Source organism: Cherax quadricarinatus, chromosome 23 (genome assembly GCF_038502225.1).
Source record: "Cherax quadricarinatus isolate ZL_2023a chromosome 23, ASM3850222v1, whole genome shotgun sequence".
NCBI classification, from domain to species: domain Eukaryota; kingdom Metazoa; phylum Arthropoda; class Malacostraca; order Decapoda; family Parastacidae; genus Cherax; species Cherax quadricarinatus.
In genome coordinates this window covers 5,377,727-5,403,073 of record NC_091314.1, presented here as the reverse complement: position 1 = coordinate 5,403,073, position 25,347 = coordinate 5,377,727, and the positions used below count along the sequence as shown (strand labels likewise).

At 44.7% G+C, this 25,347-nt stretch overlaps 1 protein-coding gene across 4 annotated transcripts in view; it reads right to left on the bottom strand.

Annotated features, from left to right (window-relative positions):
- LOC128685755 (collagen alpha-1(I) chain-like) overlaps positions 1–24,568 on the bottom strand; it is a 343,376-nt gene extending 318,808 nt beyond the window's left edge. For all 4 annotated transcript variants that reach the window (XM_070087796.1, XM_070087799.1, XM_070087800.1 and 1 more), the window contains exon 1: positions 24,161–24,568. The gene's annotated coding sequence lies outside the window, so the exon portion shown is untranslated. The remainder of the gene's footprint in view (positions 1–24,160) is intronic.
- Positions 24,569–25,347: the final 779 nt, after the last annotated feature.

Here is a 25,347-nt window from a genome sequence, read left to right as displayed (position 1 = left end):
TGGTCTTGTTGAGGATACGTGTCGCACGTTTCCTGCAGTCACGTATGAAGTGTAGGGGAAAGTGTAGTGAACTAAAAGAATTGGTGATATATGTGCATTCTTCTTAGAGGAACAGCGGACTGGAAATTCTGTAGGCTACCTGGAGGTTATTCCGGGGATTAACGCCCCCGCGGCCCGGTCCATGACCAGGCCTCCCGATGGATCAGGGCCTGATCAACTAGGCTCTCAGAAAGAAGCCAATAACTACTCCTCTTTTAGTTCTGGTGTCATACCTGGAGGTTACCTGGAGGTTATTCCGGGGATCAACGCCCCCGCGGCCCGGTCCATGACCAGGCCTCCCGATGGATCAGGGCCTGATCAACTAGGCTGTTACTGCTGGCCGCACGCAGTCCAACGTACGAGCCACAGCCCGGCTGATCCGGCACTGACTTTAGGTATCTGTCCAGCTCTCTCTTGAAGGCAGCCAGGGGTTCATTGGCAATTCCCCTAATGCTTGATGGGAGGCTGTTAAACAGTTTTGGGCCCCGGACACTTATGGTGTTTTTCCCTTAGTGTACCAATGGCGCCCCTACTTTTTATTGGGGGCATTTTGCATCGCCTGCCCAGTCTTTTACTTTCGTAGGGAGTGATTTCTGTGTGCAGATTTGGGACCATTCCTTCCAAGATTTTCCAAGTGTATATTATGATATATCTCTCCCTCCTGCGTTCCAACGAGTACAAGTCAAGTGCTTCCAAGCGTTCCCAGTAGTTAAGGTGCTTGACAGATAAGAAATGTAGAAGATCGTTCTTGTAGGTAGGTTTACGGTAGACTTTAAAAGAAAGTCTGTTTTCACCAGTGAGTAGGAGAACGTCGAGAAAAGGTAATTGGTTGTCCTTCTTCTCTAGTGTAAATTTAATAGTAGGTTCCAGAGTGGCAAAGCGTTTCCTCTAATAAACGTCCTGAACTGTATGTCTTTTTTCACTCCAGGTAAACTTCAGAGTTCTATCTTATTATGATCGTGTTCCATCAAACCATTTGTCCTTCCCAACCTCTGGATCCTCTACTCTTTCTCGTAGTCTCTACTCTCCTTTTCTCCCACAAGCATCGTTTACTGTTATCTCTCCCCTCTCGGTTCCTTCTACTGTCTCTCACCCACTCTTCCACTTCCACGGTCTCTCAATATTTGTTTTCCATGGTCTCTTTACATTTTCCCACCTTTCTCCCATTTGCATTTATTTTACTCTCTCTCTCTCTCTCTCTCTCTCTCTCTCTCTCTCTCTCTCTCTCTCTCTCTCTCTCTCTCTCTCTCTCTCTCTCTCTCTCTCTCTCTCTCTCTCTCTCTCTCTCTCTCTCTCTCTCTCTCTCTCTCCATCCCTTGCCACATCCTGTCACAAACTTCCTGAAAGATGCATGATTCCCTCTACCAACACCCTGCACTGCCATAGCTCCTCTCACCACTTCAACAGAGGCCCCGGAGACAGGAGACAGCTCCCCACCCTTCCCCAACCCACTCCCCGCTAACCAACAGGGGCTCGTTCCTCGCCTTTTACTGCCACCCAGGCCTACTAACCACTAGCAAGCCTCCAAATCTTTCCCCACCGCCGCGGTCTCTCATACCAGGCCTACCACCATGCGTATAAACCATCACTGCTACTACTACCGTGCTTACAAACCATCACTGCCATTACCACCATTCCTAGAAGCCACTACCATCATGTTTACAAGCCATCACTACCACCAGCTCAACTCACCACTGCAAAACTCACGCTGGGGGAAGGGGAGAAATCATCACCTGCATTCACCGCTTCTTTAAACAAACCAACACACACACACACACACACACACACACACACACACACACACACATACACACACAGGTACTGAAGAGTCCATTAAGTAGGTATCAAAAGAAATGTGTGGTTTTTCTACTAAGAAAGCTAGGGAAATATTTTATTGTATAAATGGTTTAGAAAACCGACAAGATGGTGAATGAGTTACTTATGCAACACTGTTATATTTATAAACCATTTATAGAATATCTGTCAGCAGCAACAACATCTTAAGGATATTGAGACAGTGAATTTTTCAACGCTGGCCTAACCTTCAGTCATGCCCTACTTCCACTACTGGACTTCTTCACAGGCCGCCATGCCAGCAACAACTGCTTCACCTCACCTGTCTCTAGTATATATACAAGCCACTTCACACAAATGTGAAATATAATATAATATATATATATATATATATATATATATATATATATATATATATATATATATATATATATATACATACATATACATACCTTTGTGTATATGAGAACCTTGTGCCCAGTATATTTTGTGTCTGGGAAGTACCGAGTAAACAACGGGTAGATGTTATTTCCTCACCACCCAGGTAGGTACGTTGACCCACCCAGCTGAAGGTGAGGTCACCTACGTCTCCGTACAGTGTCCAGCCCTCTTAATTAGTTAGATGTGTATGTACTTATATTTTGTTGCCCAGACATGGATAGCTATTATTATTATTATTATTATTATTATTATTATTATTATTATTACTATTATTATTATTATTACTATTATTATTATTATTATTATTAAAGCTGGCCAACTGTGTAAAGACCGATTATATTACAAGAATAATGGATAGGAAGTTACCTCCTGACAAGGTACAGCTGACTTGTTAGTTCACTGCCATGCGTGAGTCTCCTGTTGTCAGCTATTTACTTAGTTTGCCGTTCTGGTGGACGACCCAGTATGGCTGGGTGATAGCAAGAGTTAGTTAGGGTGACCCTTGGGTAGAAACAAGTGTGACTATGCGAGGTAGTTGCGTAACAGCATATTTCATGAATAATGACTGACATCACTGAAGCGAGAACTTTGGTTAGCTTTATAAATAGGTTGGACGGGTACATGACTGGTGTACGTGGGTGAGTTCAACCTGCCTAGTGAATATAAAAATAGTATACAATACCGACAGGCTGATAAGACACACAGCATGGGCCAGTAGGCCTTCTGCAGTGTTCCTTCCTTCTTGTGTTCTTAAAAGGCTCCTTGATGCTGGTGAAGGGCAACAAGTTTAGCGCTCCCCTATAACAGTAGACCTGCCTCGTATGGGCCAGTAGGCCTGCTGCAGTGTTTCTTCTTTCTTATGTTCTTATTAACGAAATATCTCAAACTTTATGACTAAATCATCTGAACTCTGTTACAGTGATCAGCCGTATGCTCTTATGTTAGGAAGCACTTGTTCTCTTTACTGACGAATATACCACTTCCCACTAGAGATGAAAAGGGGTGGGGGTGGGGGGGGTAAGGGGGGGGAGGGAGAATGAACGTAATCACTAAGCTACGGAGTCAGTGGAACTACAGAGGTATTAAGGTCTTCCATCTTGTGACTTTCAGTCTTGAGTGTAGATTATCTGCAAAACTATCCCCCCCCCCCTAAAGTCAGTGCCGGATCAGCCGGGCTGTGGCTCGTACGTTGGACTGCGTGCGGCCAGCAGTAACAGCCTAGTTGATCAGGCCCTGATCCATCGGGAGGCCTGGTCATGGACCGGGCCGCGGGGGCGTTGATCCCCGGAATAACCTCCAGGTAACCTCCCACTGTATCATCTTTTGCAGACGATACTAGGATCTGCATGAGAGTGTCATCCATTGAGGACACTGTTATCCTCCAAGAAGATATAAACCAAGTTTTCCAATGGGCAACAGAGAACAATATGATCAATGAAGACAAATTCCAACTACTCCGTTATGGAAAACTGGAGGAAATAATAACTAGAACTAAGTATACTACAAACTCCAGTCACACAATAGAGAGGAAAAGTAATGTGAGAGACCTGGGAGTGGTAATGTCAGAGGATCTCACCTTCAAGGACCACAACAATGCCACTATCACATCTGCTAGGAAACTGATAGGATGGATAATGAGAATATTCAAGACAAGAGATGCTACCTGGAGGGAATTTCGGGGGATCAACGTCCCCGCTGCCCGGTCCACGACCAGGCCTCCCGGTGGATCAGGGCCTGATCAACGAGGCTGTTAGTGCTGGCCGCACGTAATCCAACGTATGAACCACAGCCCGGCTGATCCGGCACCGTCTTTAGGTATCTGTCCAGCTCCCTCTTGAAGACAACCAGGGGTCTTCCCGTAATGCCCCTTATTGCTGGTGGGAGGCTGTTGAACAGTCTTGCGCCCCGGACACTTACTGTGTTTTCTCTTAGTGTATCAGTGACGCCCCTACTTTTCACTGGGGGTTACCTGGAGGTTATTCCGGGGATCAACGCCCCCGCGGCCCGGTCCATGACCAGGCCTCCCGATGGATCAGGGCCTGATCAACTAGGCTGTTACTGCTGGCCGCACGCAGTCCGACGTACGAGCCACAGCCCGGCTGATCCGGCACTGACTTTAGGTATCTGTCCAGCTCTCTCTTGAAGGCAGCCAGGGGTTTATTGGCAATTCCCCTAATGCTTGATGGGAGGCTGTTGAACAGTTTTGGGCCCCGGACACTTATGGTGTTTTCTCTTAGTGTACCAATGGCGCCCCTACTTTTTATTGGCGGCATTTTGCATCGCCTGCCCAGTCTTTTACTTTCGTAGGGAGTGATTTCTGTGTGCAGATTTGGGACCATTCCTTCCAAGATTTTCCAAGTGTAGATTATGATATATCTCTCCCTCCTGCGTTCCAACGAGTACAAGTCAAGTGCTTCCAAGCGTTCCCAGTAGTTAAGGTGCTTGACAGAACTTATACGTGCAGTAAAGGATCTCTGTACACTCTCTAGATCTGCGATTTCACCTGCTTTGTATGGAGATGTTAATGTACAGCAGTATTCCAGCCTAGAGAGAACAAGTGATTTGAAAAGGATCATCATGGGCTTGGCATCTCTCGTTTTGAAAGTTCTCATTATCCATCCTATCATTTTCTTTGCACGTGCGATCGTGGCACTGTTGTGATCCTTGAAAGTGAGATCCTCAGACATTACTACTCCCAGGTAAGCCAATGCTAAGCCAATGATGATCCTTTTTAAATCACTTATTCTTTCTAGGCTGGAATACTGCTGTACATTAACATCCCCATTCAGGGCAGGGGAAATTGCAGAGCTGGAGAATGTGCAGAGAACCTTTACTGCACGTATAAGTTCCATCAAGCACCTAAACTACTGGGAGCGCCTGGAAGCACTTGACTTGTACTCACTAGAGGGCAGGCGAGAGAGATATATCATAATCTACACCTGGAAGATTCTGGAGGGACTGGTCCCTAATATGCACACAGCAATCACTCAATACGAAAGCAAAAGACTTGGCAGGCGATGCAACATACCCCCAGTGAAAAGTAGGGGCGTCACTGGTACACTAAAAGAAAACACAATAAGTGTCTGGGGCCAAAGACTGTTCAACAGCCTCCCACCAGCAATAAGGGGCATTATGGGAAGACCCCTGGATTACGTGCGGCCAGCAGTAACAGCCTCGTTGATCAGGCCCTGATCCACCTGGAGGCCTGGTCGTGGACCGGGCCGCGGGGACGATGATCCCCGGAATTCCCTCCAGGTAGACTGTCTATCCCCCCCACTGTCTAGCACTGACATACCTATGGCATTGTGTTTGTTTTTTCCCTTTTCGCAGCCTGACCTAAGGCCAGCCACGGTCAGCAGGCCCATACAAACAACTTGACCTCTCCACTGCTTCTGCTGTCCCCGTATTTCCCACCTGTGCTCGACTGATGAAGTGTGCTGTGTAGGCGAAACCTTTCAGAGTAAAGATATCCAGATCTACTTGTCCATTCTGTATATCATTATTATACTGAAACATCACAGCCTGACTGATAAGGCACCTGTTACCTGTAGATGCTTCCGGGAGTCACCATCCCTACCTTTCCTGTGATCAATTCCAATATCTTTGATATACTTTTGAAGAGTTTCGAGAATTAATCTACTCTCTGAGCCCGGCCATGGGCCAGGCTCGTCTGGTGCTTGCCTGGTCAACCAGACTGTTGCTGCTGGAGGCCCGCTGCCCCACATATCCATCACAGCCTGGTTGATCTGGCACCTGGATTTGGATTTTGCCCTAAGGAATTAGCTTATTGGACAGTCACTCATCCCGTGAGTAAACATACCATCACTGACGCTATTCGACATCGCCACTACGCATGTACCAGGAAAGTACTTGAGCGCCTTGTCCCAAATCTATACATACTAGACTGAGAAATATGGAAGAAAATGCAAAACCCAGTGAAAAGCAGGGGCGCAGTAAGCACAATAAGAGAACACTGTATCAACATCTGTGGTTTCCAGACTATTTAACATCTTACCAGAAGATATCAGAAACACAGGAGACTGGACAAATATATTCAACAGGTGCCAGATCAAACAGGCTGATGGATATGTGGTCAGCGGACCACAGCAGCAACAGTCTGGCTGACCAAGGAAGCCTGGCCCAAGGGCGCTTTCGACCGGGTGTGGCACCAGGGCCTCTTAGCAAAACTTCAAGCATGGGAATGCAGGCTCTACGCTATGTCTCCTCAGCGATTACCTTTGTAGATGAATGGTTCAGAGAACCGACATGTTGATAAATTAGACACATATGCAGCTCTTGGGTATCTTTATTGAGGAAATGTTTAGCCACACAGTGGCTTCATCAGTCCATACAAAGGAGAATCTTGAAGAACAGGAGGAGAATGAGGTAATCAGTCCCTCAACCTTGAGTCGATGTGGTCAGTCCATCAATCAAGATTGATGGACTGACCACATCGACTCAAGGTTGAGGGACTGATTACCTCATTCTCCTCCTGTTCTTCAAGATTCTCCTTTGTATGGACTGATGAAGCCACTGTGTGGCTAAACATTTCCTCAATAAAGATACCCAAGAGCTGCATATGTGTCTAATTTATCAGCGATTACCTTCATGGTAGATCTCTAAGTGTAGTTCTCAATGGAACGGAATCAGCAAGACATCCTATTGGGGCAAGTGTTCCACAAGGAAGCGTGCTAGGACCATTGTTATGGAATGTCTACTTCAACGACCTTCTTCATCTCATCCCAGAATCACATGCATATGCAGACGACTGTACACTTACATTCACTTTTCCAAGAGAAGAAATGCCAGCTGCTCTAAGCTACATCAATCACCAGCTAAGAGCTATATCAGCTTGGAGAAATAGATGGCAAGTAACATTTGCACCTGAGAAAACGCAAATGATGATCATCTCTAGGCACTATGATGGTAATGCTGGTGCAGTAGTAAGGATGAATGGGAGGGTGTTGGCACCTGGAGAAGAAGTTGATATCCTTGGGGTGAAATTTGACTCCAAACTAACCATGAAGAACCATGTTGTAAATCTTGCAAACAAGGCAGCCAGGAAGCTTACAGCACTTCGCCGTATCTCGCATCTGCTTGACAGTAGGGGTTGCAAGATTCTGTACGAGGCACAAGTACGCTCACACCTTGAGTATGCTCCACTTTCTTGGTTTGCCTGCCCCCCTCTCATCTGCGACTGCTTAACAGAGTAGAGAACAGAGCAAGACGTCTCATCTCTCGCCTGGACCCATCCTGGATAGATCTGTCATTTCAGCAGAGCCTTCAACACAGGAGGGATGTGGGTGGCCTTACTGTTATGTACAAGGCCAATATTGTCCAAGTACCACACTTGGATCCACTTCGACAGCGTGAAATAAGCTTTAAGGCCACAAAACGGGCAGAAAGCAGCAACTTCACTCTAGCTGTACCCTTCTCCAGAACATCACTCCATCTGAGATCATATATACCCAGGATGACTCGAGTATGGAATACATTCGTACAGCATAATATCAACGAGATAAAGTCAGTTGATCAAATGAAAATGCTGGCCCACAGATGGCTCCAACTACATCCTGTTCCCTACTTGTATGTCTTCTAACAATAAAAATGCTTTCAAATGAGCTGATGTAGGTAACAGCTCTTAGCTTGCCAATAAAATTAGGAATCCTTAACCTGTAAATAGCTTGTCAATAAAGCTAGGGATCCTTAACCTGTAAATAGCTTGTCAATAAAATTAGGAATCCTTAACCTGTAAATAGCTTGTCAATAAAGCTAGGGATCCTTAACCTGTAAATAGCTTGTCAATAAAATTAGGAATCCTTAACCTGTAAATAGCTTGTCAATAAAGCTAGGGATCCTTAACCTTATCAAACCCTGTGTAAAAAAAAAAAAACTCGTCAAAAGTACGTATATGACAATACTGGACAGCGTCACTCATCCTGTGAGCGAACAAACCTCCAAGCAATCTATCTCACTCGTGTATCTATCTAACCCAGTTTCAAGCTACCTGCTTACCTGCGTCCACTACTCTTGGGTTAAAGCCCTAAGCCACCTGTACATCATCAGGAATAGTTTAATTCCTAAAATAAATAATTAAAATAAACTTTGTGTTTATACAGATATACAGTCGAGAGTCTCCACACATGCACTGAATAATCACTGATTATGCAGTCATTAAGTCACAAAATATTCTGTATGCGGAGCAGTACTATCCCCTATGTATGGAGATTCACCCTCACACATGTACACCTGTACTCACCTAGTTGTGGTTGCAGGGGTTGAGTCACAGCTCCTTGCCCCGCCTCTTCACTGGCCGTTACTGGGTCACTCTTCCCGCTCCATGAGCTTTATCATCCTGCCTCCACTACATCACTGCCCAGACTATTCCACTTCCTGTGTGTGTGTGTGTGTGTGTGTGTGTGTGTGTGTGTGTGTGTGTGTGTGTGTGTGTGTGTGTGTGTGTGTGTGTGTGTGTGTGTGTGTGTGTGTGTACATATTGTATATATCCCGTATACCATTTATATCCTTGAAGGGTGATTACACTCCTTGTTCAGACTCTTGAAGATTTGTGTCAACCTTCTCACAATAGTGACAGACTGCACAATCATCCCATTCCTATATACCCAGACATGAAGCCCCGGTACGCCTACCCAGTCAACTGTTAATCGTTCTCACAGAACATTACAGAGGAGCAATGCTCAACACAATAGAGCAAAATAGTTCTACTGACCCTACGATGCATCAAAATATAAGAGAAGCAATACAGGGGACCTGACCGATAAATGTTTTATCGTAGACGAGTGTAACTTAAGAAGGGAACAAGGAAATGAGCCCCAATTGAAATAAATCTATTGTTTGGAGAAAAATTGTAATGAATGGTTTGAAAAACCGACAAGTTGAAGATTGAGACACTTATGCAACATATGGGAATCTTTATTCAGGAAACGTTTCGCCACACAGTGGCTTCATCAGTCCAATGCACAGAAGAAAGGCGCAAGGAGAGGAGCTTGAGGTTACCTGGAGGTTATTCAGGGGATCAACGCCCCCGCGGCCCGGTCCATGACCAGGCCTCCCGATGGATCAGGGCCTGATCAACTAGGCTGTTACTGCTAGCCGCACGCAGTCCAACGTACGAGCCACAGCCCGGCTGATCCGGCACTGACTTTAGGTATCTGTCCAGCTCTCTCTTGAAGGCAGCCAGGGGTAATCAGTCCCTCAGCCTGGAGTCGATGTGTTCAGTCCATCAATCTTGTAGAATGTACAGCATAGGACCGTAGACGTGGCTTATATACTGTAGTGAGGTGAGGTGAAGCAGGCGGAGGCGGGGTCATAGTGGTACCATCCACTAGTCGAAGTAGTGAGGTGAGGTGAAGCAGGCGTAGGCGGGGTCATAGTGGTACCATCCACTAGTCGAAGTAGGTCTTCGTCAAAAGGTTGAACAAGTGTTGAAGAATTCTTTGTAACAAGATCCCATGATGCTGTCAGACACTGCAGCATCATGGGATCTTGTTACAAAGAATTCTTCAACACTTGTCCAATCTTTGGACGAAGACCTACTTCGACTAGTGGATGATACCACTATGACCCCACCTCCTACTTCGCCTCACCTGACTACAGTATATAAGCCACGTCTACGGCCCTATGCTGTACATTCTACAAGATTGATGGACTGAACACATCGACTCCAGGCTGAGGGACTGATTACCTCAAGCTCCTCCTCTCCTTGCGCCTTTCTTCTTTGTATTGGACTGATGCAGCCACTGTGTGGCGAAACGTTTCCTGAATAAAGATTCCCATATGTTGCATAAGTGTCTCAATCTTCAGAAAAATTGTAGTATCATGGCTGGAGCAATTTATAAAGGAACCTTTAGAAGACGTTTCGGTCGGTCTTGATCCACTATCAACTCAAAACTTCGTAAGTGTAGTACCTGTAGGATACCCGAAAAAATTTTCAAGGGGTCAACGCCCCCACGGCCCAATCCCAGACCAGTCTTAAGAACATAACAAAGAACACTGCGGCAGGCCTACTGGCCCATGCGAGGCAGGTCCAAGTCTCCTACTGGCTTAAGCCAGTAGGAGGTCACATTCACTTAAGGAAGGAATACGACAACTTATCTAGTAGCACAAGCTAGTCAGGTCCAACTCACACCCACCCACACCCACTCATGTATTTATCTAACCTATTTTTAAAACTAACAACGTTTTAGCCTCAATAACTGTACTTGGGAGTTTGTTCCACTCATCTACAACTCTATTACCAAACCAGTGCTTTCCTATATCCTTCCTGAATCTGAAAGTTAAGACACATGTGCAACATCTGGATATCTTTATTGTAGACGTTTCGCCATCCAGTGGCTTTATCAATACAGATTCTAGGACATAATAGGAAGACAGAACTATATACAAAAGATGAGGTAATCAGTCCCTCAGCCTTGGAGTTAGTGTTCACAGCATCGTGGTGGAGGAGAATCTGGAGCAAAGACAAGAAGACTGGCGAGTCCTGTCTAGGCTAGATATTTTCAGCACGTTATTTACATCCCCTTTATTTATTCCTGTCTTCCATTTATACGCCTCAATCATATCCCCCCTAATTCTATGCCTTTCTAGAGAGAGCAGATTCAGGGACCTCAGTCTAATCTCATAGGGAAGATTTCTGATACATGGGATCAACTTTGTCATCCTCCTTTGTATGTTTTCCAGAGCATTTATATCCATTCTGTAATACGGTGACCAAAACTGTGCAGCATAATCTAAATGAGGCCTAACCAAGGATATATAGAGTTGTAAGTAAAAGAACACAAGTGCAACTAATGTGACATTTGTGGCAACGTTTCGCTCTCCAGGAGCTTTATCAAGCCAAATGGCTTGACCAACATTTAGAACTTTGCATTTGTCTATATTAAACTGCATCTGCCACTTCTCCGACCACTGCATCAGTCTATTCAAATCTTCCTGGAGTGCTCTAATGTCCTCGTCAGAATGAATTCGACGGCCTATTTTGGTGTCATCGGCAAACTTGCTTGTGTCGCTCTTTATGCCCTCATCAATGTCGTTTATGTAGATTGTGAACAACAGGGGGCCCAACACTGACCCTTGTGGAACACCGCTCGTGACGCTTCCCCACTCTGCCTATTCGTCAACCATGCCTCTACCCAGGAAAAAAATTCTCCTCCTATTCCATGTGCCTTAATTTTCCTCAAGTCTCTGATGTGGGACCCTGTCAAACGCCTTACTGAAGTCCATATACACAATATCATATTCATTACCATGATCTACCTCCTCAAATACCTTAGTGAAAAAAGTTAATAAATTCGTAAGGCAGGAACGCCCTTTTGTAAAACCATGCTGAGATTCGTTGATTAATTTGTGCTTTTCAAGGTGGCTACGAACTGCCTCGGCAATTACTGATTCCATAAATTTTCCCACTATGGAGGTTAGGCTTATTGGTCTATAGTTCGAAGCTAATTACCTGTCACCTGCTTTGAAAATAGGTATCACATTTCCCATTTTCCACTTATCTGGCACCATGCCAGTCTGTAGTGATATATTGAAAAGATTAGCCAGAGGTTTGCTAAGCTCCTCTTTACATTCCTTTAGAACCCTTGCATACAGTTCATCAGGGCCTGGGGATTTGTTAGGTTTTAATTTATCTATTTGCCTAAGGACCATGTCACTTGTGACCCTAATCGTGCACAGTTTATTATCGTCCTGTTCCACATAATTTATCATTACTGGAATATCGCTGGTATCCTCCTGTGTAAAAACTGAGAGGAAGTATGTGTTAAAACTTCTACACATTTCCTTATCACTGTCAGTGAGCTGACCCGAGGAACTTTTGAGTGGGCCTATCTTGTCCCTGATCTTACTGCTGTATACCTGAAAGAATCCTTTTGGGTTAGTCTTCGATTCTCTTGCAACTTTAACCTCATAATCTCTTTTTGCTTTTCTTATTCCCTTTTTTATTTCTCTCTTTAACTGAATATATTGATTTCTTAATTGCACCTCTCCTCTTTTGATTTGCCTATATATGCCTCTCTTTTGACCAATGAGATGTTTTAATCTATTGTTCATCCATTTAGGATCATTTTTGCTTGATCTGATTTCCTTATTTGGAATGTAAGTTGTCTGAGCAGCTAGAACTATGCTCTGGAAAATGTCATATCGGCAACCATCACCACCTACCTGACCCTTAGTCAGGTCATTCCAGTTCAGCCCACCCAAGTAATTTTTCAGTCCTATGAAATCAGCCAAGCGAAAGTCAGGGACAGAGACTTGATTGCCATTATTAGGGGAATTCCATGATATATTAAAACTGAGTGATTTGTGATCACTTTCCCCGAGCTCATCATTAACCTCAAGATTATTAATTAGCGTTTCCCTGCTGGCAAGAACCAAGTCAAGCAGGTTATTTCCTCTAGTTGGGCTCTGTCACAAACTGCTTTAAAAAACAATCCTGAATCGTACCAAGAAAGTCACTTGATTCTAAATTTCCTGTTAAATTGCTCCAGTCAATCTGTCTATAGTTGAAATCTCCCATTATCACAACATTTTCGTATGTAGAGGCCTTATAAATTTCATCCCACAGAAGTTTACCGCACTCCCTATCAAGATTTGGGGTCCTGTAAATCACACCCAAAATTTGTTTTTCACGGCCCTCGAGAAGCTGTAACCAAACAGATTCAGTGGTTGACGCTTCTAATTTTATATCTTGTCTAACACAACACTTTAAATTGTCTCTGACATACATCGCTACTCCACCACCCTTCCTGTTGACCCTGTCAGTGTGAAATAATTTATAGCCTTGTATGTGACATTCAGAAGGCATCTCTCTATCTTTCAGATTGAGCAAGGTCTCTGTTATAGCAATGATATCTATGTTTCCTGCACTTGCAATTAATCTTAGCTCATCTATCTTATTTCTTACACTCCTGCTATTAGTATAATAGACCTTAAGGGAGCTAGTCCCTTGCTGCCCTCTGCTGTCTCCCTTTGTTTGCTGACATGATCTATTGTCTTTATTTATAACTTCATGATGAATGTCTTTTATACATTTACTGTTTCCAACCCTAGTGTTGCAACCTGACTGTTTCCCACACACACCCATACCTCTATATTTCATCAGTTTAAAATCCTAGGCATTTCAGCAATGGCCCTCTCGATTGAGTTTGCAAGAAAGATGTACACCATCCCTTGCATACATATCATGTTTGCCATAAAAGTTGTCCCAGTTGTCAATGAATGGGATTGCAAGTTCCTTGCAGTATCTGTCTAGCCAGCAGTTTACACCAATTGCCCTAGACAACCATTCATTGCCCACTCCCCTTCTAGGCAAGATGCTACATATAATTGGGACCCCTCCCTTAGACTTAATTAAATCTATAGCTGACCTGTACTTATCTAGCAGCTCTTCTCTCCTACCCTTCCCAATATCATTTCCACCAGCACCGAGACAGGTAATAGGCTTGTTCCCATTACCTGACATGATATTATCCAACCTGTCGATTATGTCACTAACACCAGCTCCTGGGAAGCACACTCTATCTCTTACCTCCTTATTCCTATTACAGAGTTATTTGTAAAGCGCAGTACACAACTTTGTTGGATTATTTTAGGCTAAATTTTGATGATTAAAACACCAGTGTATGTATATAGTGCTCCTGTGTTCAGTTTTATAGACATTTGAAACAGCAATTCGCAAAAGTAAATCTAAGACGAAACTTAGGGCTCTGGTGGCCTGGTGGTTAACGCTCTTGCTTCACACGGTGAGGGCCTGGGTTCGATTCCCAGCCAGAGTAGAAACATTGGACGTGTTTCTTTCCACCTGTTGTCTATGTTCCCCATCAGTAAAATGGGTACCTGGGTGTTAGTTGACTGGTGTGGGTCGCATCCTGGGACACCGACCTAAGGAGGCCTGGTCACAGACCGGGCCGCGGGGGCGTTGACCCCCGGAACTCTCTCCAGGTAAACTCCAGGTAAACTCATGTTCAATTACGTGGAAAAGTCCTACTCAAGATAGTGTGGTGGTAGTAGTGTAGAAGTGTTAGTGTCTACAGCAGTGGAAGTGTGTGTGGCGGTGTGGTCTTTGGGTATAGTGGTATGGTGGTGTGGTATGTAGATGAGGTCTGGTTGTCTGCTTGCTGCAGTGCTTCTTATATTTTTGGTGATGGTATTGCGGTGTGGTAGTGTGTTGATACACGGTGGTGTGATGGTAGCATGGCAGAGTAGCGTGTGGTATTGGGATGTGGCAGTGTGGTGTGAATAGTGATGGCCGCCCCACCACTCTTTTACTACCCTAAGTCATGACAACCATCAACACCACCATCAACAGCGGCCGAAGGTCAATGCGACGTGAATCAGCTGGCCAACACTTGTACTATACCTTCTCTCACTCTCTCTCTCTCTCTCTCTCTCACACACACACACACACACACACACACACACACACACACACACACACACACACACACACACACTTAAAGAGGTGTTCTCAGTGGAAACAAAGAAGGGTACACCAACGGGTGCTGGACAATGTACACACGAACAGGTAAGGCAAAAAACACTGAGCTGGATACATCAACAACAATAGAATCTGACAGTCACCATGGATTCTGTGAGAGGGAGAAGAAGCACTATGTGAACAACTGAAACCTACAAGTTAATGAATATGGGACAATTGCCAGAACACTGGAAGGCAGCCAATGTAGCCTCAATATTCATGGAAAGAAACTTGTACCAGACGTGCATACTGTTTAAGATAACTGAGATAAGATAAGATTTCGTTCGGATTTTTAACCCCAGAGGGTTAGCCACCCAGGATAACCCAAGAAAGTCAGTGCGTCATCCAGGACTAACTTATTTTCATTGTGGTTCTCAATCTTGTCCCCCAGGATGCGACCCACACCGGTCGACTAACACTCAGGTACCTACTTGCTGCTAGGTGAACAGGACAACAGGTGTAAGGAAACACATCGAAATGTTTCCACCCCGCCAGGAATCGAACCCGGGCCCTCCGTGTGTGAAGCGGGAGCTTTAGCCACCGGGGCACCAATCAGGAAGATAAAACACTTTGGAAAAAAAAAACGATATAAACAACAACCAGCAAAATAAATGACATAGGAGCGATGGGTGAATTGCAAATGATACTCAAAGTTTTTCTTGCGAGATACATTACCTGACCCGACTATGTTGTGTGCATTGGCATAAGCCGGTAAGAGACTTGGACCTGCCTCGCACAGGCCAGTAGACCTGCTGCAGTTTTCTTTCTTATGTTTTTATGCTATTATAATAATAGTTTTAATGCGCTACAATGGATTAAAACATACTTTATGGGAAGAAGATAGTGATGAGAAAATGTCAGAATGCGGGTGTAACAAGCGAGTTTTCCCGAGGGTGGGTACTGGTCCCTGTACTGTTTCTGGAGGACACATGGGCGAGTACAAATAGGAAACGCATCATCTATCTGGCGCTCAGCAGACAGAGGATCAAGCCTCCACCACGCCTTGCGCTGAATGACCCATATGGGTTTAGCGCTTAACATAAATGAACTGTTCCTGGTGTATGTGAATGACATACCCTAAAAGACAGAAATATCCCTGAACATCAAAATGGTATACAATACCGACAGGTTGGTAGGTAAGACACATAGGCAACAGTTAGGCAACTTTATTCCGAAACGTTTCGCCTACACAGTAGGCTTCTTCAGTCGAATACAGAAAGTAGGCAGGAACAGTAGAGATGTGAAGACGATGTAATCAGTCCATCACCCTCAAATTCTACGACTTCAAGGGTGATGGACTGATTACATCGTCTTCACATCTCTACTGTTCCTGCCTACTTTCTGTATTCGACTGAAGAAGCCTACTGTGTAGGCGAAACGTTTCGGAATAAAGTTGCCTAACTGTTGCCTATGTGTCTTACCTACCAACCAGAAGTATCCCTACCTACCTGGAGGGCATTCCGAGGACCAGGCCTCTGCGGCCCGGTCCACGACCAGGCCTCCAGGTGGATCAGGGCCTGATCAATGAGGCTGTTACTGCTGTCCCTACCTACGTGGAGGGCATTCCGAGGACCAGGCCTCTGCGGCCCGGTCCACGACCAGGCCTCCAGGTGGATCAGGGCCTGATCAATGAGGCTGTTACTGCTGTCCCTACCTACCTGGAGCGCATTCCGAGGACCAGGCCTCTGCGGCCCGGTCCACGACCAGGCCTCCAGGTGGATCAGGGCCTGATCAATGAGGCTGTTACTGCTGTCCCTACCTACCTGGAGGGCATTCTGAGGACCACGCCTCTGCGGCCCGGTCTACGACCAGGCCTCCAGGTGGATCAGGGCCTGATCAATGAGGCTGTTACTGCTGTCCCTACCTACCTGGAGCGCATTCCGAGGACCACGCCTCTGCGGCCCGGTCTACGACCAGGCCTCCAGGTGGATCAGGGCCTGATCAATGAGGCTGTTACTGCTGTCCCTACCTACCTGGAGCGCATTCCGAGGACCACGCCTCTGCGGCCCGGTCCACGACCAGGCCTCCAGGTGGATCAGGGCCTGATCAATGAGGCTGTTACTGCTGGCCGCACGTAGTCTAACGTATGAACCACAGACCGGCTGATCCACTGACTTAAGGTATCTGTCCAGCTCCCTCTTGAAGACAACCAGGAGCCTACTGGTAATGCCCCTTGTGGCTGGTGGGAGGCTGTTGAACAGTCTTGGACCCCGGATACTTATTGTTTTTTCTCTTAGTGTACCAGTGACGCCCCTACTTTTCACTGGGGGTATGTTGCATCGCCTGCCAAGAACATAAGAACGAAGGAACACTGCAGAAGGCCTACTGGCCCATGCGAGGCAGGTCCAAGTCTCCTACCGGCTTAAGCCAATGCACCCAACCTAGTCAGGTCAGGTCACCTTGACTTAAGGGAGGAACACGACAACCGTCCTGGTAGCACAAGCTAATCAGGTCCAACTCACACCCACTCATGTATTTATCCAACCTATTTTTAAAGCTACACAACGTTCTGGCCTCTATAACTGTACTTGGGAGTCTGTTCCACTCATCCACAACCCTATTACCAAACCAGTACTTTCCTATATCCTTCCTGAATCTGAATTTTTCCAACTTAAAACCATTGCTGCGAGTCCTGTCTAGGCTAGATATTTTCAGCACACTATTTACATCCCCTTTATTTATTCCTGTCTTCCATTTATACACCTCAATCATATCCCCCCTAATTCTACGTCTTTCTAGAGAGTGAAGATTCAGGGCCCTTAGTCTATCCTCATAGGGAAGGTTTCTGATACATGGGATCAACTTTGTCATCCTCCTTTGTACATTTTCCAGAGAATTTATATCCATTCTGTAATACGGTGACCAAAACTGTGCAGCATAATCTAAATGAGGCCTAACCAAGGATGTATAGAGTTGAACAACCTGAGGACTCCTATTATTTATGCTTCTTGATATAAAGCCAAGGATTCTATTAGCTTTATTGCGAACACTTATGCACTGTTGTCTTGGTTTCAGATTACTGTTAACCAGAACTCCTAAATCTTTTTCGCAATCCGTAATATTAAGATCTACATTATTTAGTTTATATGTGGCATGGTTATTGTCCTGTCCAACATTTAGAACTTTGCATTTGTCTATATTAAACTGCATCTGTCACCTCTCCGACCACTGCATCAGTCTACTCAAATCTTCCTGGAGTGCTCTAATGTCCTCGTCAGAATGAATTCGACGGCCTATTTTGGTGTCATCGGCAAACTTGCTGATGCCGCTCTTTATGCCCTCATCTATGTCGTTTATGTATATTGTGAACAGCAGGGGGCCCAACACTGACCCCTGTGGAACACCGCTCGTGACGCTTCCCCACTCTGATTTCTCCCCATTTATGCCCCTCAAAGAAGGTTCCTTGATGTTGGTGAGGGGCTCTTGATTTAGGGAATTGGATCTGTGCTCCAGTTCCCCGAATTAAGCCTGAATGCCTTCCACATCCCCCCCAGGCGCTGTATAATCCTCCGGGTTTAGCGCTTCCCCCTTGATTATAATAATCCCCATTTATGCAAACTCTCTGCTGCCTATTTGTCAACCATGCCTCTATACAGGAAAAAATTTCTCCTCCTATTCCATGTGCCTTAATTTTCCTCAATAGTCTCTGATGTTGGACCCTGTCAAAAGCCTTACTGAAGTCCATGTACACAATATCATATTCATTACCATGATCTACCTCTTCAAATACCTTAGTGAAAAAAGTTAACAAATTCGTAAGGCAGGAACGCCCCTTTGTAAAACCATGCTGAGATTCGTTGATTAATTTATGCTTTTCAAGGTGGCTACGAACTGCCTCGGCAATTATTGATTCCATAAATTTTCCCACTATGGAGATTAGGCTTATTGGTCTATAGTTTGAAGCTAAGGACCTGTGACCTGCTTTGAAAATAGGTATCACATTTGCCATTTCCCACTTATCTGGCACCATGCCAGTTTGTAGTGATATGTTGAAAAGATTAGCCAAAGGTTTGCTAAGCTCCTCTTTACATTCCTTTAGAACCCTTGCATACAGTTCATCAGGGCCTGGGGATTTATTAGGTTTTAATTTATCTATTTGCCTAAGGACCATGTCACTTGTGACCCTAATAGTGCACAGTTTATTATCGTCCTGTTCTATATAATTTATCATTACTGGAATATCGCTGGTATCCTCCTGTGCAAAAATTGAGAGGAAGTATGTGTTAAAACCAGTCCTTCCAGAATCTTCCAGGTGTAGATTATGATATCTTTCGACTGCGCTCTAGTGAGTAAAAGTCAAGTGTTTCCAGGCGTTCCCAGTAGTTAGTGTTTGATGGAATTTATATGTGCTGTAAAGGTTCTCCGTACATTCTCTAGCTCTGCAATTTCACCTACCTTGAATGGGGATATTAATGTACAGCAATATTTAAGCCTAGAGAGAACAAATTACCTGGAGGTTATTCCGGGGATCAACGCCCCCGCGGCCCGGTCCATGACCAGGCCTCTCGATGCATCAGGGCCTGATTAACTAGGCTGCTACTGCTGGCCGCACGCAGTCCAACGTACGAGCCACAGCCCGGCTGATCCGGCACTGACTTTAAGTATCTGTCCAGCTCTCTCTTGAAGGCAGCCAGGGGTTTATTGGTAATTCCCCTAATGCTTGATGGGAGGCTATTGAACAGTCTTGGGCCCCGGACGCTTATGGTGTTTTCCCTTAGTGTACCAATGGCACCCCTACTTTTTATTGGGGGCATCATCACTGGCTTAGCATCTCTTGTCTTCAATGTTCTAATTATCCATCCTATCAGTTTCCTCGCAGATGTGACAGTGGCATTGTTGTGGCCCTTGAAGTTGAGATCTTCGGACATTACCACACCCAGGTCTTTCACATTACTTTTCTGCTCTGTTGTGTGATTGGAGTTTGTAGTATATTCAGTTCTAGTTATTATTTCCTTCAGTTTTCCATAACGGAGTAGTTGATATTTGTGTTCAATGAACATCATATTGTTCTCCGTTGCCCATTGATGCAGTGGTCGGAGAAGTGGCAGATGCAGTTTAATATAGACAAATGCAAAGTTCTAAATGTTGGACAAGAAAATAACCATGCCACATAAAAACTAAGTAATGTAGATCTTAATATTACGGATTGCGAAAAAAGATTTAGGATTTCTGGTTAGCAGTAATCTAAAACCAAGACAACAGTGCATAAGTGTTCGCAATAAAGCTAACAGAATCCTTGGCTTCATATCAAGAAGCATAAATAATAGGAGTCCTCAGGTTGTTCAACTCTATATATCCTTGGTTAGGCCTCATTTAGATTATGCTGCACAGTTTTGGTCACCGTATTACAGAATGGATATAAATGTTCTGGAAAACATACAAAGGAAGATGACAAAGTTGATCCCATGTATCAGAAATCTTCCCTATGAGGATAGACTAAGGGCCCTGAATCTGCACTCTCTAGAAAGACGTAGAATTAGGGGGATATGATTGATATCTTACACTGCCAAATCTCGTGTTTTCATGTGATTTCGGTGTGCTGGTTTCGGACCAATCCCTCCAGAATTGGTCCCAAACTTCTGATATGGCCCAAGAGTCCAGAAATTTGAGCGATCAAAGTAGTGTAAACGGGGCCAAGAGTTGAGTATCGACCCCCACACAAACTCAACCCTATGAGAGTGTACGCACGCGCGCACGCACGCGCACAGACAGACACAGACACAGACACACACACACACACACACACACACACACACACACACACACACACACACACACACACACACACACGACCAGCTGAGACTCGACCCCTGCAACCACAACCAGGTGAGTACACATGTATACACGCCGCCACTCACACATGCATACATTAAGTCTGTAACCAGACAGACTTTTTTCCAGAACCGAGAGCAATGTAGGATGAAGGAACTGAACCTGACGAACCTGGAAGAGAGGAGGACTAAGGAAGATATGGTTACGACGTACAAAATCTTAAGGTAAATTGATAGGGCAGTCTGAGATTAAGAGGAACAGGGTCAAGGGTACACGTGGAAGCCACAGATGAACCATATGGATGTTGGGAAGTGTGTTTAGAACCAGGGCAGCTGAAAAGTGGAATGATTTAGATGAGTAATGGAGGCAACTCGATATACAGCTTTAAAACTAAATACAATAAAGGCTGAAGTAGTCTAGGTGGGACCAGGAGCTGAGTCTCGACTCTGGCAAGCGTAACACTTTTGGTATAACTTGGTTGGCGCTCAACACACACACACACACACACACACACACACACACACACACACACACACACACACACACACACACACACACACACAATCGTGCCACTGAGTATTATATGCAACCTAACGCACCCATTTCCCCGTCCCATTTGAAATTACACTCGAATTTATTATGCAAGATTAAAACAAACTAAAAAAAAAAAGTTAAAAGCCACGAGAAATGGACGTTACTCTTCCGTTTTCCACAAGTTTTAAAGCGGACATGTTGCAACCCACCCACTACAATGTTTGGTCATTTTTTATAACTTACGTGTGCAGAACCAATCCTTGTTCATACACATACATGCGCGAGCGCGTGCGCACCCGGCAAAAAAGACCCAATTTTACAACCATCACCACTGGCGGTAGTGGGAGAGCAAGACACAGATGTGCTTGTTACTACTGGTCTAGGGGCTAGGTGAATGCAAGGGATGGTGTGTAGGGGAAGGTGGGAGGGGAGAGACGGGGGGTGACTCTACATTCACAATCGTCCCCCACACTGCAGCAACGTGAACCGGTTTACCTCCCGCACTACCGTCTAACTCGTTCATCACTGTATTAAAACTTCCCCCCCCCTTACCCTGAGCTATTAAAACCAGTTGCCAAGCAGTTCCCTAGATCGTGATTTTTGCCCCCGAGGGACGAGTTTGCTGGGCAGTTTATTGTATCGAGCAAATATACCAACCGTAAGTCACATACACCTCTATACTTGAGAGAGATGGGTGGTAACCCTCTTACAACCCAAGAATAACAATACCTTATCCTCTCATCGCGTTACTGAAGTCTCCCAGCTCATACTTCTTTACTCTCTAGGCAACCCATCTTGTGTGATTCAATATGACAGGGTAAAACAATGCTAGACTCAGCACCACAATGTATATAGAATAAGGGTGGCAGCACAATGCGGATGTATTCAGATTAAAAAAACGCTGCCGTCGTATCAATACTCCAAATGTCGTGTTCTTCTCTTGTCTTCAACTTGTCTTGTCGGTTTAGAAAAAAGTGGTCAACTCGACTCCAGCAGCAGGCCCACACACCAACACACTGAAAATCAATAATATTTACAGTTTACTTTCATTTAAAAACGTGGTTTAATCAGACTGACGATTCCACATAAGAGAACCGCTGTCGAAATATAAGCTTTCTCTGCACGTCTTTTCTTCCATGTACTAACTTTTCCATAATGGGAAGAAAAAATATGTAGTTCATAAAAAAATTTATGGGTATTATTCATTACAAACATTAACATATGTGCAACCCGAAATACATTATAAATCAGTCACCTGCCAAGCATGGGCCAGTATCCCTATGGTACTGCTTCACTATGCTCTTGTGCTTTGGAAGCTAAAACACATGTGCAACATCTGGATATCTTAAGATATCCAGATGTTGCACATGTGTCTTTAGATATCCAGATGTTGCACATGTCTTAACTTTCATATTGTCGGTATTTTATACTTTCCTTGCACTTCTTTTGCTTTGTATCAATCAATAACAGTACGGTAAAAAAAAAAAAAAAACACACACACACTTGTACATCCTAACACCAAGTGGTAAGCAAAACTGTGCTTCCCACACCTCACCAAGTTGACATTAGTACCTTGTAATCCCAGCAAAGGTTTTCACCTCCACTTGGTTGGGTGTGAGTAGAAGTTGCCTAGCATGATGTAAATGGTATACAATACTGACGACTAGATGGAGTAAGACACGCACATGGACCAGTAGACCTACTGAAGTGCTCTATTTTTATGTTCACCTGCAGCTCTAACAGTCTGACTCGTCTATTTGCAACATAAATGCAAGAAGACTGTCTCTACTTGTAACCCAACAGATATTCACACCATTTGTAACCTCAACAGATGCTCACACCACTTGCAACTTCAAGAGGCTGACAATTTCACTTTAAATCCCAACAGAATCTCACACCTTCCCTGACAACACAAACAGAGACTCACACCTTCCCTGACAACACATACAGAGACTCACACCTTCCCTTACAGGAAAAACAAGAGGCTCACACCTCCCATCGCAACATAAGAGACTAACATCTCCCATTGCAACATAAGACCCACACTTCCCATTGCAACATAAAGCACTCACACCTCCCATTGCAACATAAACAGAGGCTCACACCTCTCCTTGCAACGTAAACAGAAGCTGACACCTCCAGTTGCAACCTCCCCAAGAGTGATAACTAAGTGTCAACACAAACAACGTGAAAATTACAAGTGACAACACAGTGCAACTACGAATGGCAACACAATATGACTAACTGTAAGTGGTAACACGTGATTGCAAGTGGCAACGAACAACGTATAACTACATGGGGCAACACAACCACCGTGATGGTGGCAACACGTGATAACTACAAGCAGCAAAAGAACGTGATAAATACAAATACCAACCCACGTGATAACTACTGGCAACACAAACAACGTGATAATTTCCCAAATGATAAAGCCAACGATGAAACTAGCAATGCAAAAAAAAAAACCAACACGTGGTTTAAAGGTAAACTCGAAATCTACGCTGCTCCTCCACACAAAAACCAAGTCAAATTTTGGGGGAAAAAAGCCACTGAATAATGAGGTGATGGGCCGGATAATCTCTCTCCCTACACAACCAGGTCTCTCAGGGAGAGAAGGGAGAGGGAGGGTTATTGAGAGATGCTTTCATAAAGTTGCCACACCACCACAAGTTGCAGATTTATATCAAGGATATGACAGTTTGTCCATGAGAGAACGTGATTTCTGGTTTCTGAAACCCCCGTTCCTTCCCAAGAGGACTGCACAAGGTCATTTACTAGATTAAATTGAAGTCTTGTACTAGGTTTGACATTATTCTTCACAATCAGCATATATAAATATATATATATATATATATATATATATATATATATATATATATATATATATATATATATATATATATATATATATATATATATATATACAGTAGCCACGAGATGTGTTGATTTAACAATAGGCTTATTTACATACATTAAAAACTTGATGTTCTTTGTCTTATTAGAAAAATACAGATTTACATTTATGCAAATGACTGAAATCAGAGATGTGACAAGTAATACGTAAGACAAAGTTTGTTAACTTACCCATTGGCTTGCAGGTGGTGGATCCAGCGACTCGCAAATTGTTCCAGTGTACGCGGACAACTTACGTCATTCACCTACGGTAATTCACTCAGTACAAATCCTCTTTTACAAAATATTCCACAGCAAGACACTTTTAACACGTGATACAAGAGTGGAAGATGGTTTGGGCTCGAGAAGAGAGAGAGAGAGAGAGAGAGAGGTTTCACTCAACAGAGGCTTTTGTGGGTTTTTTATAGAGAACACCCTTTCACTAATTATCTATTTTACACTCCTCTCCTCACTGTACACCCAACTTCTCTTGTAGCTTTCTAGTAAACTCATCATAAACCATTTCACTGGCACTTGCGGCCAACATCATAAGGCCAGTGCTGACACTCTGCAAGTTCGCCACAGACTGAACAAGTGGCACGTCTTGTTGTCAAAGTTTGAGGGGAGCGGCCATTATTACGCGCAGACGCTGCCGCAGCCGCTCCCCGCCAGCCCGCCGCAACCCGGGCACTTTGAATCTTTCCCTCCACCTCCCATTTCCCATTCCTTATTTCATCATCTGCTGGAACTTTGCATTTGGCATAGCGTGCGGGATATGAGGAGTTATTAGTCTAGCTATGGAAGAGAGTATTAAGAGGAGAGTAAAGTGGCTGACAAGGGGAGGGGGGGGGGAATCTTGATCCCCTTGTGTGGTACCCAGCGATCACCACCGTCGGGTGAGTAAGGTTGGCGGGTCGCGAGGCGCGGGGCTGCCTGATGCACGAAAACTCCCTCACACAAACACCCCTCTATTAACCCCCTCACCACACCCCTTACATTCACCTAGCTCCTGCATGCCGGGGGTGTTTCACCCCGCACTCCGCCTCTCGTTGGCAGATACGAGGCGGGTGAGAGGGAGAAGGAGGTAGAGGAAATAGAGAAGTTATCATACGGAGGCGTCGAGTGTGACACCAGGACCCGGCGGTCCGTCTCTGGTCTGCTCCCTCCCTGGCCACCTGCACTCACACCACCTACGATAATCATCAATACTTCTTCCCACTTTCCTAACCTCCCCTTGCGTTATTTACCTCCCTCATTCGCCCCCATCAGACGCTGCTGGGATGAGTAACACGGACGTGGGTGTTTTACGGGGGAATGGAGAGCAGGAGAGTTGTTAATGGGTGAAGTGTTAGTAGTGGTGAGAATGGAGGAAGTTATCG